At 40.7% G+C, this 22,424-nt stretch overlaps 1 protein-coding gene across 1 annotated transcript in view; it reads left to right on the top strand.

Moving 5' to 3' along the window:
* CPNE3 (copine 3) overlaps positions 1-22,424 on the top strand; it is a 1,265,161-nt gene that overhangs the window by 873,432 nt on the left and 369,305 nt on the right. The gene's annotated exons all lie outside the window — the stretch shown is intronic.

Genomic DNA, 22,424 nt, shown 5'->3' with positions numbered 1-22,424 from the left:
GGTACTTTATTGTTTATAGCACAGTAGAACTATGTAGTTGTTGTAGCAAAATTATGGTTTAACTTCAAGTGGTTAATGTATCGCTCACTGAGCAATAACTCTCTGAGCATTTCGCTATTTTTCCTTTTTTCCACTTTTCACCACAGTTGTATGACCGTGGAGAGCAAGTAGGTATGGAGGTTGAATCCCTGCCCCCTGCAAAAAAAATATTTTATCTTGCTGTGATCTGGCAGTTCTGTGAGGCAGGTTTTAATGTTTTTTTTTTTCCCAAACACCTTTATTGAATTATCACTTGTGACATAGACAAATTTACATTCATTTAAAAGTAATCAAACTATATTAACATAACAAACATTATATTTCACATGTATTGCTATATATCGTATAACCTAAGTAACATTGCATAAAATATTCAATTCCTGTCTTTTTTTGACAAGAAACATTTTTAATGAACCATCACTTACTACATATCATACATTTATATAAATGAAAACAAACCACACCGACACAATCCTAGTTGAAAGCATTTTACATCACAAACTATACTGATATACTCCCAGTTGCAAACATTATACATCACTTATAATCTACCCAATCTTTCTCACTCAAACATGACATAGTTCATTTAAGTCCTGACACCTTTTAAACCTCATTCCTCTCTTGCATGTATTGTTCTCACAATTCCCATTTTTTCTTATGTAGTTTCCTCATACCCTTTTCTAAAGATCTCAATTCCAGTTGTTTTTCTCTCTGTTACTTTAGTCACTACTTTCAGTATAGTTGGTTTAGATTTTGATTTCCGTTTTCTAGTAATTGCTTTTTCAGCAGTCACTATTAGACACAACAGGGCTTTACCATGCCTAGGCAATTCCAATTCTGTATCATAGCTGAGAAAAATCATCTCCCTCGTCATACCAGTCTACCCACCCAGCATCTCCAACATTGCATCCTGCAGGGAATCCTTAAAGTCTGCCAACTCACTGCACTCCCAGAAAATATATTCCCAATTATCTCTTTCTTCCCCTTCACACCTCCAACATTTGCTGTCTGCCTGAGGAAAAAATCTCTGGAGTCTGTTTGGGGTATAAAAATAAGTATGTAAACATTTCCAGGCAAAAATCCTAAATCTTCTAGATTTTGTTGAATATTTGGGAGACTTACATATATCCTCCCATTGTTTCTTTGTGAATTGCTTATCCAATTTCTCTTCCCAATCCTTTCTAACCTCCTCTGATTGATTCTTGTAATTATCATGCAATATTTTATATTTTCTACTAATTATTCCTTTGTTAATGGCAGCTTCTGTTCTAGATTATATTAAAAAACTCTACCAGTGCTGGTCTTTCATGTAGGCCCCCCTCTATTTATTTCTTTTTGCCTCTATACTCTATCAATCCCTGATAGGGAAGGCAATATCTAACCTGCAGTCCAAATAAATTCTTAGCATCTTCCCATTCTATCATGTTTCCCTCTCTAGTTATTTGCTCTCAGTACCTTGGTTCCTTTGCCAGTTTTCTCCAATAAATTCCAGCCCCCTTTTGCCTATAGTCTTTCTCCCTAATTGCAGTCATCCCTCTTGGCAGAATCTCCTTTCTCCATTCCTGTGTTGGTTTAGGTCTTAGAATACTTGCTGCTACTTTATGGATATAATATTCTGTATGATTATTATTATTATTTTCTTTAAAGGCCTGCATCCAAAATCCCATTATCTCCTTGTTTATTGAGCTTACCCCCAATTTCATCATCATCCCTTTCCACTTTGAATTATAATTTTTTTGCTTGTGCTGTGTATAAGAATCTTAACTGTGTAGCTCTGAAAACCCCCTTCAAACTGGGTAATCGTAATCCGCCCTGTTCTACTAGCAGAATCAGTGTATTCCACTTGACTGTTGCCGTCTTCCCCTCCCAGATAGTCTTTCAGCTCTTTATTAATTGCTATACACAACTTCTCCTCTGGTTGATAAAAATATGCCTGAGCTGTGTATGAGACTAAAGGGACTAAAAACATTTTAGCTGCTTGTATTTTACTATCCATATCCATGTAACAAAGCTTCCATTTTCTCAGTTTTTGTATTATCTTTTGTTTAGTCTCTTCCCACATATCCTTAGCAGCCACACTAGAATAATTTTTAATCCATACTCCTAAATACTTCATTCTGTTATGTCCCCATAAATATGGATATTCTTGAATCAGTTCATGTGTGGTTACGTAATTTACCGCTATTGCCTTTGTTTTAACTTCATTAATTTTGTATCCTGAAAAGATCTGAAACTCTCTCAAAATGTTCCACAACACTGTAATAATGTCTTTTTCTGGTTTTGTCAGATATAAAATAATATCATCTGCAAATAAAGCCAGCTTTTTTTGAATACCATACCAATTATATCCTTGAAAGAATCAAAAAGAACTCAGCACCATGGCTCTCAAAGGAATGTAAACACCTGATAAAGCAAAGGGACCTAGCCTTGTTAGCCTGGAAAGAAAACAAAAATGAGCAAAATCATGTTAATTTCAAAACACTACATAATAAAGTGACAAAACTAATCAACAGAGATAAGAAGTCATATTATTCCGAGCTTCAAATCGAACATAAAAACAATCCCAGTAAAAGTTGGCACTCCATATCTTCTCTAACCTTGGAACAAATGGAGAGCACACCCTATCAGCTGATATCCCTCTATCACAAATAGCCAAAAACTTTAACAAGCACTTCATAAAATCAATATCAGACCTACTAACACCCCTAATGCTGGATCCCCTCACCCTTCAACCTATTCAAAAACCATCCCCAGACCATCAACTACTTATAACCCTGTTGTTAATAACCCCCTTACTCAAAAAAATGTCATACAAACCCCATTCTCATTTCAGCCCATACCCATTGGCACCATTAAGAAACTGCTACAAAAGTTAAAATCCTGCTCTACCTCAGCCGATAATTTTCCACCACACTACCTCAAATTGGCTGCTAACTCAATCGTCTCCCCAATCAATATCCTTATAAATAGGTCTTTATCTGAATCAGAAGTAACTACCGTATGGAAACAATCGCACATCACCCGTATCCACAAAGGAGGCAACTCTTTTGATCCATCCGTTTTCCATCCTATATCCATCTTGTCACCCATATCCAAAATTCTCGAGAGAGGTATCCATCAGTAGGTAAAGCAATATCTATTGCAAAACAATCTTTTAACCAAAACCCAACATGGCTTCTGATCTAGCCACAGCACAGCTACAGCCCTATTATCTTTTACAGTCACCGTGAACAAGGCCTGAGATGCAGGATGCTATACAGCTTCAGTATTCCTTGATCTCTCCAAGGCCTTTAACACAGTGTCCTCACCCCGTACTATTGAACACACTGTCTAACTTGGGCTTCTCACATAACACAGTAAAATAGTTTCAGAGCTACCGCAAGGCTCGTAAACAAGCAGTGAAATGGTTCAATGAACTCTCATCCTTTCTCCACAACCCTACTGGAGCCCTCAAGGCTTCATCCTAGGACCCCTACTCTTCCACATTTTCACGAACAACCTTCACACTGCCTCTCACCTTGGCACCCTTATTCAGTACGCTAGTCAGTTTCTCTTCTCTTTTTTTTTTTTTCCACTTAGCCAGTCACTCTCCACCAGACTGTAGCCGGTTTCTCTTTATTAGCTTGTCTCCATGGAGACATGAGAACCAGGCAGCCAGTTTCTCTTTTCAGATTGTTTCCTTGTAAACATGAAGACCAGCTACAGAATTGTTACTGAGCATAGGTTAGAAAAAACTCATAATATTCAATGTTCTCTTTCATTTACTTGCTCTCTGTCTTAAAACTTGTTACTAAATCAATCTAAGGTCTTTAATCCAGTCATTCTCTCATGCAAGAATGAGAAAAAGCACATTAATTTTTCTTTTATCATGCTTTTTAACCATGCTTTTTAAATTTACATTGCAGTGCTTACATTTCTTAAAACTGAACAGGAAAAAAAAAAAGAGAAGAGAGAAAGAAAAGGAAAAAAAGAACAGCAGCATCTGTTTACAATCCCCATTACACCTACAAATAATTGAAAAAAACCTTTACCTTATAGCATGTAAAGAAAACCACATGCCACAAAATTGGTACCATTTAAGGAAAAAAATTTTTGCTTACAGTTAACTTTCTCCCTCCTCTTTCCCTCCCCAAAGCACTTTTCCGAACATTAGTGACATGAAGTAGGGCATATGCTTTCGAGTCCCCACAAGTCCAACAAATTCTGAAAAAGTCCAATATTTCCAGATTTTCTTGTTCTGTCATATTTCACAAATATAATTATTGCATTGTAATCCCATATTGTTATTTTATTACTGTTCTCCAAAACCCTGTTTCTCCTTCATTAGCAATGTACTCTCGAGTCTTATATTCAACTCTTGTGCTCCCTTCCTTCTCCCAGCATTTTCCATTGAAAATTTTGAAAAGGTTTCTCAGGTACAGTTCCTCTGTGGACTTTATTACCAGAAGAACAAGAAGCAGAAACTCATTCTGTTTCACAGCTTACTTTTTGTTGGACAAACTTTTATATTTCCCCCTTAGCATGTACTTCATCAAAAATGATTCTGTCCCTCCAGGGAAGAATACCTTGAAGACAGCTGGGTACAGCAGTTTAAATCTCACACCTGCATCTCGACATTCCCTGAACAGTGGAATAAATTTGCTCCTGTTCTGTCTGGTGTTCAGTGAGTAATCATTCTCCACAAACACTCTGCTGTCTCCAACTTTTAGTACTTTGTCCTTCTGCCACATTTTTGTCAGAATCAATTCCTTCTGCTGGTAGGATTGTATCTTAACTATCTTAACTTTCTTAGAGCCAGGTTTGAAGCATACACACAATGTGTCCTTTCAACTAAAAACTCCAGCTGTGGAATACCAGTCCAGTTGCTTATTTGTACTTTCATAAAATGAATGCAGTCGGTTCCTTCCAGCTTCTCTGGTATAACTGAAAATCTCAGGTTTTCCCTACTTGCTCTGTCCTCTAATTCTATTATTTTTTTGAAACATCTCTTCCTGAGTAGTCTCATATTTAGCCAGCCTTTTATTTATTTCGACCTCTGATTTTTGCAGCTTTATCAACTCATCTGAATAGCTGTTGAAAACTTCTTCCATTTTTTCCAGCCTTTCGTTATTTGTGTTGATATACTCCATTGTTGTTTTGTTTATTTTAACTAGGTCTGCATGCAGTTGTCTTATATCTTCCTGTAAGTTATTGGAAGTCATGTCTGAAGGTTGCATTGCTATTTGCTGAACAGCTGCAGAGCTTTCCCCAGTCAGTGTTTCTTCCACACTTTTTGTAGCTGATTTTTTCCAGGTCTTGTGTATTTCTTTATTCCTGGCATCCAGGCAGTGGACTTACTAGCCAGTTACTGAAATTTACCCATGAACACAAGTCTGCTGGCCTTCTGTTTTGACACTGGAGAGCTAGAAATAAGCTCTTACTCAATGTGCAGCCATCTTGGAAGTCAGGTAGGTTTTAATATTAAGGATCAATAATTTTACTTTTGCCAAATTTACTTTCTGTTCTTCTAGTAGAACTCAAAATTTAATTTGTTTCACTCTACTCCTCTCCTCTGGCTCAAACCAAAGTAAATCATGTAGGTGCCACAGCCACATGGGCTGAATGATGATTTTGGAGAACAGAGGAGCAAGCTGAGAGGGTTGCATGGGAAAACTAAATGGCTGCTGCAGCAATTTTTTGCAGTGACAAGATGTCACTTTTCTGCAACTTGGTTGAGTTCCTGTGCTAAATTGAAGAACATACACAGTGAAAGTGCTTGGAAGCAATGAAAGGGTACTGTCAGTGTGAGCAGTTCTTTATTAAGACAACATAAAATCCCCTGAATTGGAGGCTCACAAAGAGAAAAAGTAGTTGCCATTTCTACCTTGTAAAACTCATTTTGCATATTCATTTTAAAGAGTCTGGAATTTGGGAATGTGTAGTATTGGGTCACAGGAAACAAAGAACAGAAGTAAGATCTTTGCCAGAATAGTTGATAATTAGTTAGGGGAAGTAACACACACTGGAATGGACTCAAATATACAAGTCTGACATTCATTACTAGTGTATGCGTACATTTCATAGGCTTAGTTAAAAATGCATTACTTGTATGCTGCATGTGTATTTGTCTGTCTGTCTGTTTATATATGTGTGTATATACACACACACACACACACACACACACACATATGTGTACATATATATATATATATATATATATATATATATATATATATATATATGTTTTTGATGGGCTCACTCACAAATTAGTGGATCGGTTTTCCATTAAACATAGTCTTTCATGAGAGACTGCTAGTGAGGGCCATGAGAGTAAGAACACAAAACAGCAATGATGGTAAACAGGTGGCTTCTATGTGATTATTGTGTAAAAGTGATATGTAATTCTTTTCTGGGGATTTTGGGAAGTGAGACAGCCACTGGGGCAGGAAAATAGTGAAGCAGGGTTATTAATGGAAACTGAATTAAGATGATGGAATTAAGGGGCTACAGAAGTAAATGTATGAAATGTTGGTGGAAGGGACAGGTCATTCTCAACCCAGGATTACCATTCTCACTGCCTCTTCCTCTTCAACAGGTTCACATGGATGCCTTGGACAAGGCGTGGGGAGTATGGACAGGATCACACCAAATGCTGGGGAAATGTCCGCCCTAGTTCCTGAAGGAACACATCAACATAAAAGAAATGAGATCTGTTCTGCAAGCTCTTCAGATTTTCACCCACTTCTGGAAACCCGGGTCACTCTTTGCATACTCAGACAACACCACATTCATGTGGTACATAAACAGGGAGACACTAAGTCATACCAACTTTGCAGGTTAACACAGAAGGCATGGAACTTGGAATCCCAAATGGGCATTATGCTCACAGCCACATACATCCCTTCTCAGTACTTTCTGTTAGCAGACACCCTAAGCCATTCCCTAGAGGATCCCCACAAGTGGATTCTGAACAAGGAGGTCTTCCACAGCATCACACTTCAGTCTGGCACCTCTCAGATAAATCTCTTTGCATCACCAAACAACCATCAGCTCCCCCTGTTTTGCACCCTACAGCCTGTAGGATAGATGCCTTCTGTTTCTAGTGGACATGGAAATTTCCCTGTGTCTTTCCTCGTCTGCCCCTTTTCCAAAAATACTACTCAGCGCACAAAGGGAAACACCCAAACTCCTATTACTGGCTCAATTTTGGCTGAGGCAACATTGGTTCCCCATGATATTTTATCTGTCAAATGTAAATTACAGGAGAATTCCTCTACAGACAGACTTTATAACTCAGCAAAAAGGGTTGCTGCTCCACCCGAATATTCCATTGCTGAGCCGGAGCCTATGGGATGATAGGATTTTAATACCTCAAAAACATATCTTTTCTGAAGAGGTTGTGCAAGTTGTACAACAGACTAGGATACCCACTGCTGGAAAATCTTATACTGCAAAGTAGAAATAGTTATGTTTCTAGTGCTGCAAATAGAGTCAGGATCCACTCTTAGTACAGGACTCTGTGATTCTTCAATACCTCTGCAAACTTCTTCAGTCAGGCTTGGCCTATTCTTCTATGAAAGCTGATTTGTCTGCTGTCAATTCTTGCATTCTCCTTAGCTCTCCACTTATGGTTAGGCCAGAGGTCAGGCTTTTTCTCAGAGGTATTCTGCATCTTAACCCCCCAAATAAACCCATCTCTCCTCCTTGGGATCTTAATTGTGTTATAGAAAAGCTTATACTGCCTCCCTGTGAACCAGATTCTTCTGCTTTTTAAAACTCTGTACTTAGAAAACAATCCTCCTCTTGGCCATCACCTGTGCTAGCAGGATTTCTGATTTAAAAGCTCTCATGACCATTCCCCCTTTTCTTGTTTTTCACAAAGACAGGGTGACCGTCAGGGCTAATCCATACTTCATGCCTAAGGTAGTGAATGAGCTTTCTCTTAGTCAGGCTATTCCTCTGCCCACCTTCTACCCCAATCCCCAAAACAGAGTGGGGGGAGATCTTACATTCTCTACATGTTCACAGGCAACTCACCTAGACATAACTGAATCTTTCAGAAAGACTGATCAGCTTTTTGTATCTTTTATGCCCTCTAAGCTGGGCTAGCCAGTTTCCAAACAAACTATTACAGCCTGGATTTTAAGTGTTATCTCTTTCTGCTACTCACACTGTGGTAAGACACAGCCATCCTCCCCTAAAGGGCATACCACTTGGACAGTCATTTCTTCAGGGGCTTTCCACAAAGGAATAGACTCCCAAGTCTATTTGAAAGGGGTTACTTGGTCCTCTGTATACACCTTTACCACACACTACAAAACTGATGTCTTCTTCTGGTCCTGGGCAGCCTTTATAGGTTCATAGGTTCATACTAGGCTATCTGCCCTAGGGCATTTATAAGCCTAGCCAGAGTGTGTTTGGCTTTCGCCACCCATTTTAAATGAATTTTGCTATGCCCTTTTTCGAGGTTAGTATACTGTGCCTCTGTCTAACAGTGACACAGAAGTGATACCCGGGGTAAACCTACGATCTCCCATCCACTCATCAAGATTCCTCTTGAAGAGAGTCAATGAGGGTCTCTGCCTAACCTGGACTGGGATTTTATTCCAGAGTGAAGGGAGCCTCTGGGTTATGAATCTGTCCCTCCAGCATGTCTTATTTATTTCAGTGCTGAGGTTCAAGTCTCGAGCGTAGCTCGATGGGATTTGGATTTTCTGAGGTGCAGCATGTCCATTAATTCTGGGTTGGACATGGCGTTATACTTCAGGCACAGATCGCCTCTGAGCAGGCGGTATGCCACTGAGTAGAGCTGGAGTTTCTTTAACCGGGCAGCATATGGCATCTGTTTGAGCCCTTTGATCCTCTTGGTGAGGTACTTTTGGGGTCTTTCCAGTTGCTGCAGGTGTCTGGTAAGGTACATCCCAAAAGAGGCATTGTACTCAATTATGGGCCTGATGAGGGATGAGTAAAGAGGCACGATGACCTCCCCTGATGTAGATGTGAATCCCTTCGTGATTAGGTGGGCTATATAAAATGTTTTTCTAACCACTTTGGCCATGTGGTTTGCAAATGAAAGATTGCTATCAACTTGGGTCCCCAGGTCCCTAATTACTTCTTCCGTACTTAATGGATTACCACCTATGTGGTAATTTGTGGGCACTTTGTTTTTGCCAAAGGGGATGACTATACACTTTTTGGCGTTTAGCTTGAGGCCATGGCTCTGGCACCAGTTGTCTGTTTCTATGAGGCCCTTTTGTAGGATGCTTGTGTCGGCTGGAGTCGATTATGGCGCCTAGTTTGCAGTCATCTGCGAACTTGGTCAGCCACAGTCCTTCCGTGTTGGCCTGTACCTCCGAGAAATATATACCGAACAAGAGAGGTCCCAGGACTGAGCCTTGTGGGATGCCACTTGTAACTGGTTTGGAGTCTGACATGGCTCCAGCAATTCTAACAATGTGGGTTCTGTCCTTGAGCCAGTTTGCAACCCATCTAGTGACATAGGGGTTTATATTTAAGCTGGTGAGCTTATCTATAATGCCCGAGTGGGGTATTGTATCGAAGGCTTTTGCGAGGTCTAGGTAGGCTGTGTGGACCACCTTCCCCTCGTCAATGACCTTGGTGACTGTTTCAAAGAAATTGACCAGGTTTAAGAGGCAGGATCTGCCCTTAACAAAGCCAAACTGGGTAGGATCCAGTGTCTGTAGGTCCCCAATATCTTTATTTATGAGGTCCATGATGATCCTTTCCATAGCTTTTGTAGACCAAGCTAGTCAGGCTTATGGAGCGATAGTTTCCAGGATCCGTTGAGGCACCACCTTTGTGGAGAGGGACCACTGTTGCTGTACGCCACTCTTTGGGTACATATCCTGTAGTAAGGCTGAGATTGAACAGTAGTTTTATGTTTGGGTTTAGCTCTTCTTGGAGTTCATGTAGGACACAGCCCGGGACACCGTCTGGTCCCATTGATGCTGTGTTTTTTGCTTTGGAGAGGGCAGCTCTTACCTGAGCATCTGAGATGTCAGGGGGGCAGCACTTTGCTGGGATAGATATTTGCCCTTTTGGTGGGGAGGGGGGGGGGAGTTTGCGCTGAGCCTGTCAGCTAGGATGTTGGCAATGTCTGTGGGTTCGGTGCATTTTTTGTCATTTTGGACTAATTCTGAGCATATCTGGGAATTCCCACCCAGGTTCCTAACATAACTAAAGAAAGCCTTGTGATTACCCTTAGTGTCCTGTGCAATTTTTCTTTCGAAGCTGGCCTTAAACGATTTTATGAGTGCCCGTAGTTTTTTGCTAATACTGATCAGAGATGCCTTCCCTTTTTGGGATTTTGCTCTATCATGTAGTAGCTTCCTCCTTCTATTGTATAGTTTGTTTATGGCTGGGGTCCACCAGACAGGACGCCTGCCTTTGGAGGATTGGGTCTTGGTTTTATTTGGGATTGCATGATCCATGCATTCCTGAAGGTGTTCATAGAATGCATTTATAAAGGATTCTGTGGTCTGGGCCGTATTTTCCACAGGCCCGGGGGCTTTGAAGGATTCCACCTCAGTTTTGAGGAGGGTGAAATTTGCTTTAGAGAAGTTTTTCACTGTGGTTTTCTGGGCTGGGGGTGGGGTCGGGATGTGAATATCCAGTGAGATTAGTTTATGGTCTGATCTTACCAGTGAGGAATACACTTCTGGTCTGGAGCATAGAGCCCCCATGTTGGTGATGATCAGGTCCAGTATGTTTTCCCCTCTTGTGGGAGTGGTAACAAGTTGTTCCATAGCATTTGAGTTTATAAATTCTAGGAACCTTTGGTCTAGGGTGTGGGAGCTAGAGTAATGCTCCCAGTCTATGTTTGAGTAGTTGAAGTCACCCAATATAATGGTGTTTGGAGAGACCTTCATATTTTCCAGTGTTCTCAGGAAGGCTGCGTGGGGTTCCTGGGTTTGGGATGGTGGTCTGTAGCAGGCTATAAACTGGAAGGCAGTTTTACCCACTGTTAGTTGCGCATGGATAGTCTCTGATGCTTCGTGCTGTGCCACCAACCTGGAGGTGTGGGTATCTTAATATCTGAAAGCCCAGGGGTGACAGGTGCAAGCCGTCCCTAGCGAAGCATCGTGGCTTGTCGAGCATGTCATCCCAGGCAGACAGGCATTGGATCCCCTTTGAATGACACCAATACTTAAGCCAGTTGTTGAAATTGATCATCTTGTCTTCATATTGTGGCATCATTCTTGGTGAGGGTAAGATGCTACTCAAGGTCAGGGTCATACCGGCCTGGGCTACATGCTCAGAGAGCTCCTCTATGTCTCTTTTCATGTAGTCCAGGGAGGTCCGTCTCAGGTCATTCACACCAGCATGGACAATGACTGAGTCATATTTGTACTTGCCTTGGAGTGACCTGAGTGCTTGTGTTATGTGGCGGATCCTAGTGCCCGACAGGCAGCTCACCGTGACCTTCTCCTTGTTCAGCCTGGTGAGCGGGACGTCAGTGTGCCTGATGATAGAGTCACCTATTACAAGTGTATCAGGTGTGTTGTTTAGCCTTAAGGGCTGTGACTGTTCGGCACACTGGCTTTGTGAGCTATGTGTTGCACATGTTTTGTTTTGGGGTAGCGGTTGCTGGGATGTCTGCTTTGGAGGTCTCTGCTTCTTAGGCAGATTTTTGTTTAGAGCCTCCGAGTATGTTTTTGTGTGTTTATGTGTTTGGTTTGCTGTCGTGATAGGTCTATGTGGGACTGGAATTGTAGTGAGTGTGGTTTCCTTCTCCTCCTGACTGGTTACGCCAGTACTGAGTTGAGAGAGTTTAGCCTCCAGTTTGGCTATATGGTTGCATCTCTCACATGTCAGTCCTGTCTGAACTGCTGGACAACTCTTCTATTAAATAGCCACCCACCCTTCTCACCTCCTTCAGCTCTGGGAATCACCTATTTATCAGAAATAATGCAGTACTGATTTCAATCAGGACATAGTACAGTTCTGTAAGAACTTACCATAACAATACTTGTCCTACTGATCACTGTTGCAGTATTCCAACCCACCCTCCAGCCTCTGTTCTCTATATTAGTTCCATCTTAAGTTGTCTGTCCCTCTTTGCTCTATCCTTTGCTCTCTTTAATGGGTACTGAGGAGTTTTTTACCAATTTAAGCTCCATGCCTCCTAGCTGACTACTCGCATCGCTCATTGATCTTCAGGTTACTGGCTTGGAGATAGTCTGAGGATTCACATGCATACCTCCATCTTTATACACCAATGCGTATGAGTTCAGGTCATGAGTTGGACATATGACCTAGGGAAGGTAAAGCTTAGGTACCCTGGGACTGGACTTCAGCAGCGATATCCTTTTGTCAGGAATACTGCATCAGTGATCAGTAGGACATCTACTGTTATGGTAAGTTCTTACACAACTGTACTTCTCTCATATGAATGGGAGAGAGGAAATGTAGAAAACCAGAGTAGCAGCTGAGGAAAACATAAGAGGATAACAATACATAATGACAGAGTGGGAGGAATTACAATTGTATGTGTGTGTGTGTGTGTGTGTGTGTGTGTGGGGGGTCAAAGACTTCTATCTGTAATATAAGAAGATGAAAGGTAGGTGGGGTAGTAGTGAGGAATGTCTGAGGAATGGATAAAGGGAGAAGTGAAAGTGACAGGGAAGACAAACAAAAAATGCAGATCTAGGCATACAGAGGTGGTCTTGACACAAAAGGTGAAGACAACAGTTCATGAGTGAAGGCAGACAGGAGTAGATATCTCATTTTGAGGATGACTAGACATAAAATGAGAGATAAGGAAACCTCTGGAGGGGTGAATCTAGGCAGCCCAGATGCCAAAGCACACAAGTATCAGTTACCACCATGGCTGACATCATATTCAGGCAATCCCTCTGGTGGTCTAATGCTCAGGGCCTGACAACCACACAACTCAAGCAGCCATGCCAGGGGCACTGCACAGTGGTGAAGTAAATGAGGCATTTACACAGCTTTTGACACATGCCAGACAATGCTAGCCTGTACAGCTGCTACATAGAGACAACAGAGGACCACTCCAAGCCACTTTTACAAGAGGGCCATCTGTCCCCTTCCTGAGATGTGGTTGTGGAAGCCACGAGTGAGTCCTCTAGGCACCTTCAGCAGGGTGACTTCAATCCCCCTGCTGTCTGGTGGTCCTGTTGACCACTGGTGGCCAATTGCCAGAGGCATTGGATGGCACAGGCTGAAGTGACTGCTGCTGCTTCTTCTGTGCCACAACCACAACTGGCCCTGCTGAAGAAACAGAAAAGAGAGAACATATTAGTATGCACATGTTTTACTCATAAAATAGCAGCTTCTCAGTACAGTAATGTACCCCTGGAATGGGAGAGGTGTTCTTGGCTACTGCAGTATCACTCCATGTTGTACTTCAGCAACTATAAAACAACCCAGGAAGAACTCAGTACATTGGTGGACCTCTTCACAGAATAGAGGAAAAACAAAATATATATCAACTGGACACAAGCTGATTTAAGTATATTTTTTCTGCACTTATTTAAGATTTGAGTCAGAAAATATTGTGTGTCTTTGATTCACTAAATATTGTGTCTCTGTCTCTCTGCAGTTATCTGAGCTCACTGAAAGTTGTTAGACTACTTTGAAATTCCTTTGTTAGTGTTACTTAGCTTGGGGGTTTCTGCTAGCATTAAAATCTGTGTTGGTTACATTTCTAGTAATCATTTTAAAGCGAGTTGCTGGCTACTGAGACTTGTCTGCATATATCAACTGGACACAAGTTGATTTAAGTATATTTTTTCTGCACTTATTTAAGATTTGAGTCAGTAGATATTGTGTGTCTTTGATTCACTAAATATTGTGTCTCAGTCTCTCTGCAGTTATCTGAGCTCACTGAAAGTTGTTAGACTGCTTTGAAATTCCTTTGTTAGTGTTACTTAGCTTGGGGGTTTCTGCTAGCATTAAAATCTGTGTTGGTTACATTTCTAGTAATTTTAAATCGAGTTGCTGGCTACTGAGACTTGTCTGCATATACCAACTGAACACAAGCTGATTTGAGTATATTTTTTCTGCACTTATTTAAGATTTGAGTCAGTAAATATTGTGTCTCTTTGATTCACTAAATATTGTGCCTCTGTCTCTCTGCAGTTATCTGAGATCACTGAAAGTTGTTAGACTGCTTTGAAATTCCTTTGTTAGTGTTACTTAGCTTGGGGGTTTCTGCTAGCATTAAAATCTGTGTTGGTTACATTTCTAATAATCATTTTAAATCGAGTTGCTGGCTACTGAGACTTGTCTGCATATATCAACCGGACACAAGCTGATTTAAGTATATTTTTTCTGCACTCATTTAAGATTTGAGTCAGTAAATATTGTGTGTCTTTGATTCACTAAATATTGTGTCTCTGTCTCTCTGCAGTTAGTTCCCCACCCCCCTCCCTGTTTTTAGTTGTGGTGTTAATCTTGGTGGCTTTGGAATTCCCAGCCCCTGCTGTAAATCTCTTTTTGCACACTCCTCCTGGACCCATCTCATTTGCTCACTCAACTGAGTACAGTGAGATCATATTTTGATTTTGGATACTCCTACCAGTCCCATCTCCTCTGCGGTGTACAGAGAGAGAGCACTTGGGAAGGGCATTCCCCTATAGTATCTTAATCTGCTCTGTTTCCTCCGTCTCAAAAAAAAAATAAAAAATTGCACTTCATCTGCCTTACTGTATTTGTGTTTCTTCCTACTTTATCACCTTATTTTGCTTTTGCCTCTTCTTAAAAGTACTCAATTGAATTTATTCTGCTGCCTTTATTACTGCTTGTTAGTAGCCTGATTAAATTGTAACTGTTATTCTAAGGCCCTTGCTTTAAGCACTTGGACTTAAAACCAGTTGTTTTACATTAAGAAGGTTTATGGTCTACACTGTTGTGGCAGGACAGGTAGCGTACATCCTTCTAAGTTGGGAACTGCTGATTGAAGGCTTAGTGTCTGTTATCTAAAAGTGTATTAGTTCTGGGTTAAGAACTTTGGCTTCAGGCTAGTTATTTTACATTAAGAAGGTTTGTGGTCTGCACTCTTGTGGGAGGAGAGGCTAGATTATGCCCTTCTGAGCTGGGAATTTCTGGTTAAAGGCTTATTGTGTATGCTTACTTGAACTGTTTATTTCTGAAATCGGTACGCCTGGTTTGCTGTTTTTTTTGGAGAAGGTTTCTCTGTACCCTAGTGGCAGGACTGTGCAGTTAGAACTTGTCTGATTGAAGACTGCTGGAATAGGGCTCAGTTTTAAGCTTTTTAACTGGTTAATTGGGTAAAGTGTTGTTTTGATTGTATCTGCTCTATTTTCTGAAAAAAAAAATATATATATACTTGTCTCTCACTTTTCTGAACTAGTATAGTCCAGTTTTCATGTTATTGCTGAATCCAGGGCTGTGTTACAAGTTTCTGTGTTGCCATACCTTACTTGGATAGAAGGAAGTTTCTCTGTTCACCTGTGAGAGAGGGGAGCTTTGAGCAGGCTATCTGTCCCTGGAGGAGTGGTTTCAGCCCAGAATTTAGTAATTTATTAGCCTTTTTGGGCTAATTTTGATTGTATCTGCTCTATTTTCTGAAAAAAAAAATTATATACTTGTTTCCCGCCTTTCTAAACTAGTATAGTCCAGTTTTCAGGTTATTGCTGAATCCAGGGCTGTGTTGCAAGTTACTGTGTTGCCATTACCTTACTTGGATAGAAGGAAGTTTCTCTGTTCACCTATGAGAGAGGGGAGCTTTGAGCAGCCTATCTGTCCCAGGAGGAGTGGTTTCAGCCCAGAAGTTAGTAGTTTATTGGCCATTTTGGGCTAATTTCTATCTCTTTCACTTCCCTGCTATAAAAACCTAATTTGCACAGTTTTTACGCTTGTATTCTGCTCAGCAAGTGCCTTCCAGGTGTTCTGCAGAGTCTACAGCAGCAGAGAGACAAAAGAGTGACTTTGGAGTGATTAAGTATCACTTTTCTGCTTTTCTTGCTGTCTTAACTAATTCCGCCTAAAACGCCAGTTTTTTTAGCGAATCTGTGATTTAAAAAGTTTGTTATTGTATACAACTCCGCATAGCTCCTCGTGGTGTCCTGCAGAGTGATACAGGCAACAGAGAGACCCAAGAGAGACTTTTCCAGATTTAAGTATTTTTTCTCTGTTTTTTTGCTCCGACTGCCTTTTCCCGCCTAAAAAGCGGATTTCTAACTGATCTGTGCTTTAAAAAGTTTAAATTGCATTTGCCTTCTGCTTTTTACAGTTTTTGCACTTGTTTTATATCAATTTAAGTCGTTTTTGTATTGTATAACTGTTGTAGGCTACACACTAAAGTGCGCTAGCCTGTTTATAGCATTTACAGTGTTTTCTGTGTGTTTTTCTGCTGTTTCCTGAAAAAAACAACAAAAAAAAAATATTCTCTTTTCCCGCCTTTGCTGAAATAGATTAGTCCAGATTACAGGTTTTGCTGAATTTCGGACTGTGGTATAGTTTCTTGTGTTGCCCATATCCTTACTTGGATAGGAGGAAGCTTCTCTGTTCACCAGTGAGAGTGGGGAGCTTTGAGCAGCCCATCTGTCCCTGGAGGAGTGGCCTCATCCCTGAAACTAGTAGCTTATTGGCTGTTTTGGGTCAATTCCTATCTCTTTCAGTTTCCCTGCTTTAAAACCCGCAATAGCGCAGCATCCTTAGAACTGTTCTAAATCTCAAGTAAGCACTCTATTTTCATTCTAAAGCCCTGCAGTTGCTCGTATAAGTAATATTATAAGTAAGCACTAATAAACTAAAGCACTACACCCTCTTATACTCCCTTTAAGTACTTGGCTCCCTATTGGTCCTTTTTGATCAGTCAAAAAGTAGTTCCTTATACTATTCTGGCATGTCCAAAAGTCAGTTTCGGGTTTACTCTCCAGTCCAGCTGCTGAATCTGGGAATCTTGAGGCAATGTTACAACTGCCTTATGTACACAGACCACCCTGTCCTCCTCCCAGCAAGCTGAAGTATATGTGAGAGATGCAACTATATAGCCAAACTGGAGGCTGAGCTCTGTCAACCCAGTACTGGCACAGTCAGTCAGGAGGAGAAGGTAACCACACACACCACAAATCCAGTCTCACATAGACCTATTGCAACAGCAAACCAAACACATAAACACACAAAAACATACTCGGAGGCTCTAAATAAAAATCTGCTCAAGCAGCAGAGACTTCCAAAGCAGACATCCAAGCAACTGCTACCCCACAACAATACCCATGTATCACATAGTTCACAAAGTCAGTGTGCCACACAGTCACAGCCCTTAAGGCTAAACAACACACCTAATACACTTGTAATAGGTGACTCTGTTGTCAGACACACTGACGTCCCACTCACCAGGCTGAACAAGGAGAAGGTCACTGTAAGCTGCCTGTCGGGTGTCAGGATCCGCCACATAACAAAAGCACTCAGGTCACTCCAAAGCAAGTACAAATATGACTCTGTCATTGTCCATGCTGGTGTGAATGACCTGAGACGTACCTCCCTGGACTGCATGAAAAGAGACATAGAGGAGCTTTCTGATCATGTAGCCCAGGCCGGTATGACCCTGACCTTGAGTAGCATCTTACCCTCACCAAGAATGATGCCACAGTATAAAGACAAAATTAACAATTTTAACAATTGGCTAAAGTATTGGTGTCATTCAAAGAGGATCCAGTGTCTGTCAGCCTGGGATGACATGCTCGACAAGCCACTCTGCTTCGCTAGGGATGGCTTGCACCTGTCACCCTTGGGCTTTCGAATATTGGCTAAGGCTCTTGCCACCCCCATAGTGCCTTTTTTAGGCAAGGCTCAAAAGACAAACCCACCTCTACAGACAACACAAGGAAAAAGAAACTAAAGGTAATGCTGCTCAACGCCAGAAGTCTAAACCTCAAGATGCACGCACTCGAGGCTCTCCTCAGTTTGGAGAATATCGATATCTGTGCAGTAACAGAAACCTGGTTCAAGGCTCCCGAGAGCACCCCAGCACTACCAGGTTATACCTCATACCATGCTTTTCGGCCCCAAAACTTGGACCGAACCACAAAAGGAGGGGGAGTATCCATATTCATCAAAGATACCCACACCTCCAGATTAGTGGCACTGCACGAAGCATCGGAGACCATCCATGTGCAACTAACAGTGGGTAAAACTGCCTTTCAGTTTGTAGCCTGCTACAGACCACCCTCCCAAACTCAGGAACCCCACTCAGCTTTCCTGAGAACACTGGAGAATATGAAGGTCTCTCCAAACACCATCATATTGGGTGACTTCAACTACTCAAACATAGACTGGGAACACTACTCAAGCCCCGACACCCTCGCCCAACGGTTCCTAGAATTTATAAACTCAAATGCTGCGGAACAACTGGTCACCACTCCCACAAGAGGGGAAAACATATTGGACCTGATCATCACCAACATGGGGACTCTATGTTCCATACCAGAGGTATACCCCTCATTGGTAAGATCTGACCATAAATTAATCTCACTGGACATCCATATCCCGTCCCCATCCCCAGCCAAGGAAACCACGGTGAAGAACTTCTCAAAAGCAAACGTCACACTTCTCAAACCTGAGGTGGAATCATTCAAAGCCCCCGGGCCAGTGGAAAATATGGCCCAAACTGCAGAATCCTTTATAAACGCATTCTATGGACACCTACAGGAAAGCATGGATCATGCTATCCCAAATAAAACCAAGACTCACTCCTCCAAAGGCAGGAGACCTGTCTGGTGGACCCCAGCCATAAATAAGCTATACAACAGAAGGAGGAAGCTACTACATGATAGAGCAAAATCCCAAAAAGGGAAGGCATCTCTAATCAGTACTAGCAAGAAACTACGATCCCTCATAAAATTATCTAAGGCCAGCTTCAAAAGAAAAATTGCACAAGATGCTAAAGATAATCACAAGGCCTTCTTTAGTTATGTCAGGAACCTGGGTGGCAACTCCCAGATATGCTCTGAGTTAGTGCAAAATGACAAAAAATACACTGAACCCACAGACATTGCCAACATCCTGGCAGACAGCTTCAGTGCAAACTTCCCCCCCCCCCTTCCCCCCCAAAAGAGCAAATGTCTATCCCAACAGAGTGTAGCCTCCCTGACATCACAGATGCACAGATGAGAGCTGCCCTCTCTAAAGCGAAAAACACAGCATCAGTGGGACCGGACGGTGTCCCGGGCTGCGTCTTACACGAGCTCCAAGAAGAACTGACCCCTCACATAAAGTCACTGTTCAATCTCAGCCTTACTACAGGATATGTACCCAATGAATGGCGTACAGCAACAGTGGTCCCACTCCACAAAGGTGGTGCCAAAACGGACCCCGGAAACTATCGCCTTATAAGCCTGACTAGCCTGGTCTGCAAAGCTATGGAGCGTATCATCATGGAACTCATAAACAAAGACATTGGGAACCTCCAAACACTGGCTCCTACCCAATTTGGCTTTGATAAGGGCAGATCTTGCCTCTTGACCCTGGTCGACTTCTTTGAAACAGTCACCAAGGCCATAGATGAAGGGAAGGTAGTCCACACAGCCTACCTGGACCTTGCAAAAGCCTTCAACACAATACCCCACTCGGACATCATAAATAAGCTCACCAGCTTAAATATCAACCCCTATGTCACAAGATGGGTTGCAAACTGGCTCAGGGATAGAACCCACATGGTCAGAATTGCAGGTGCCATGTCAGACTCTAAACCAGTTACAAGTGGCGTCCCACAAGGCTCAGTCCTGGGACCTCTCTTGTTCAGTATATATTTCTCTGAGGTACAGGCTAACACGGGAGGACCAAGTTCGCAGATGTCTGCAAACTGGGTGCCATAATCGACTCGCCGACTGACATAAGCATCCTCCAAAAGGGTCTCACAGAGATGGATAACTGGTGCCAGAGCCATGGCCTAAAGCTAAATGCCAAAAAGTGCACAGTCATCCCCTTTGGAAAAAACAAAGTGCCCACAAATTACCACATAGGTGGTAATCCATTAAGTATAGAAGAAGTAGTTAGGGATTTGGGGACCCAAGTAGATAGCAATTTCTCCTTTGACAATCATGTTGCCAAAGTGGTTAGAAAGACCTTCTATATAGCCCACCTTATCACGAAAGTAAAAAATAAATAAAAAATAAATAAAAGCACCCAAGTTACACACTGGAAACTATACACAATAACTTTATTACAAAAATAAGAACAGAGAGGTGAGCGCTTTCACAACTTTACGTTGCTTCATCAGACAATATTAATACAGGTGATACCTAGTTAAATATTTAGGCAATTAGTATGATATCAAAGCCTTAAAGCAGTATCATCCAATAAATGCTAATAAAAGACAATACCTCAACTAATACATGACTGAGGCAGACCTTAAAAACACTCTCCAACTCTTTTTTAAGTTCATAAACCATGTACAGATATTATTTACATCTGTTATGAAAGACATAAATTTAAAATATACACACAAGTATATATATAAATTAAAAGATACATACACACCTAAATATATATGTGTGTATATATATCTATAGACATACACAACTCACACATACATGCATACATATGTAAAATAATTACGCATAAACTATAATAAAACAATAAAACCATGTACATTATTAATGTTTAAAAGGCCTTGCCTTAAGGCAAGGAACTAGTGAGGTACAACCATTTAAACCAGGGTATCTATCTGCATTTAACTTAATAATCCATCTTTGTTCTAATTCTTCAGTATAATTTTCTATATCTCCTCCCCTATTTGTCCTATGTATTTGTTGTAAAATTAAAAAATTTAAAGGAATGAGCACAGTCTGTGTTCAGAACATGGTTAGCTAAAGCATTTGACTGCTTCTGATTTCGTATGTCCCTTATATGCTCTAATATTCTATCTTTAAAAATCCTATTCGTCTTACCTATATAGTAGGCATGACATACTTGGCAGAAGCAAAAATAAATAACATCAGCACTCTTACAGTCATAATAATTATTCGTGTACAATTTAAACTGTCTAGTAGGGTGATTATATTTATTCTTAGTATAAATGTATTGACAGGCTGTACAATTCCTGCAAGGAAAAGTACCTTGTCTACTAGAAAAATTGTTTCTTGGGGTCTGGTGTTCTTTATTATGAAGATGTTGTTTCAGTGATACATTGTTCTTAAAACTAAAATTTGGAGTAACACTAATGGTAGAAACAAGACCTATTATTTCTTGTAATAAATGCCAATTTTTCTTTATAATATCTGTATATTTGTTTATATCACTTGCAAATCGAAAGACTACCCTAGACTTATTCCTATTGCCTTTTTGGCAGGAATAAAAGACAAACCCTTATTAAGCAAATTGCTCTGCTCATTGGTTAAAATAAAAGAAGAAATGTTCGCAATAAGATTTGTTGTTACATTCTCCTTTTTTTCTCCACAAATCAAGTATGCATCCGAGACACATACCCAGGAACGTTCTTAAAGGACAGGTATATAGAACTCTACGCTTGCACAACAATGATGAAGATGCTGTAGTTGCTTTAGATAAATTAATAACAGAATTTTTGACAAGAGGTTATTCCAGTTTGGAAATTACGAATGTGATATCAGATGCATGGAAACTAAGGTCAACGAGGTGTAAACCCTATATGAGCCCCTATGATATTGATATGAGAACTTTTGATGAAATAGGCACTGATAGGAATAAGTTTAGGGTAGTCTTTCGATTTGCAAGTGATATAAACAAATATACAGATATTATAAAGAAAAATTGGCATTTATTACAAGAAATACCAGGTCTTGTTTCTACCATTGGTGTTACTCCAAATTTTAGTTTTAAGAACAATGTATCACTGAAACATCTTTGTAATAAAGAACACCAGACCCCAAGAAACAATTTTTCTAGTAGACAAGGTACTTTTCCTTGCAGGAATTGTACAGCCTGTCAATACATTTATACAAAGAATAAATATAATCACCCTACTAGACAGTTTGAATTGTACACAAATAATTATTATGACTGTAAGAGTGCTGATGTTATTTATTTTTGCTTCTGCCAAGCATGTCATGCCTACTATATAGGTAAGACGAATAGGATTTTTAAAGATAGAATATTAGAGCATATAAGGGACATACGGAATCAAAAGCAGTCAAATGCTTTAGCTAACCATGTTCTGAACACAGATTGTACTCATTCCTTTAAATTTTTAATTTTACAACAAATACATAGGTCAAATAGGGGAGGAGATATAGAAAATTATACTGAAGAATTAGAACAAAGATGGATTATTAAGTTAAATGCAAATAGATACCCTGGTTTAAATGGTTGTACCTCACTAGTTCCTTGCCTTAAGGCAAGGTCTCTTAAACATTAATAATGTACATGTTTTTATTGTTTTATTATAGTTTATGCGTAATTATTTTACGTATGTA

This window comes from Protopterus annectens, chromosome 3.part0 (genome assembly GCF_019279795.1).
Source record: "Protopterus annectens isolate FY-2018-M chromosome 3.part0, PAN1.0, whole genome shotgun sequence".
NCBI lineage: Eukaryota > Metazoa > Chordata > Ceratodontiformes > Protopteridae > Protopterus > Protopterus annectens.
This window is presented reverse-complemented; position numbering and strand designations above follow the sequence as displayed.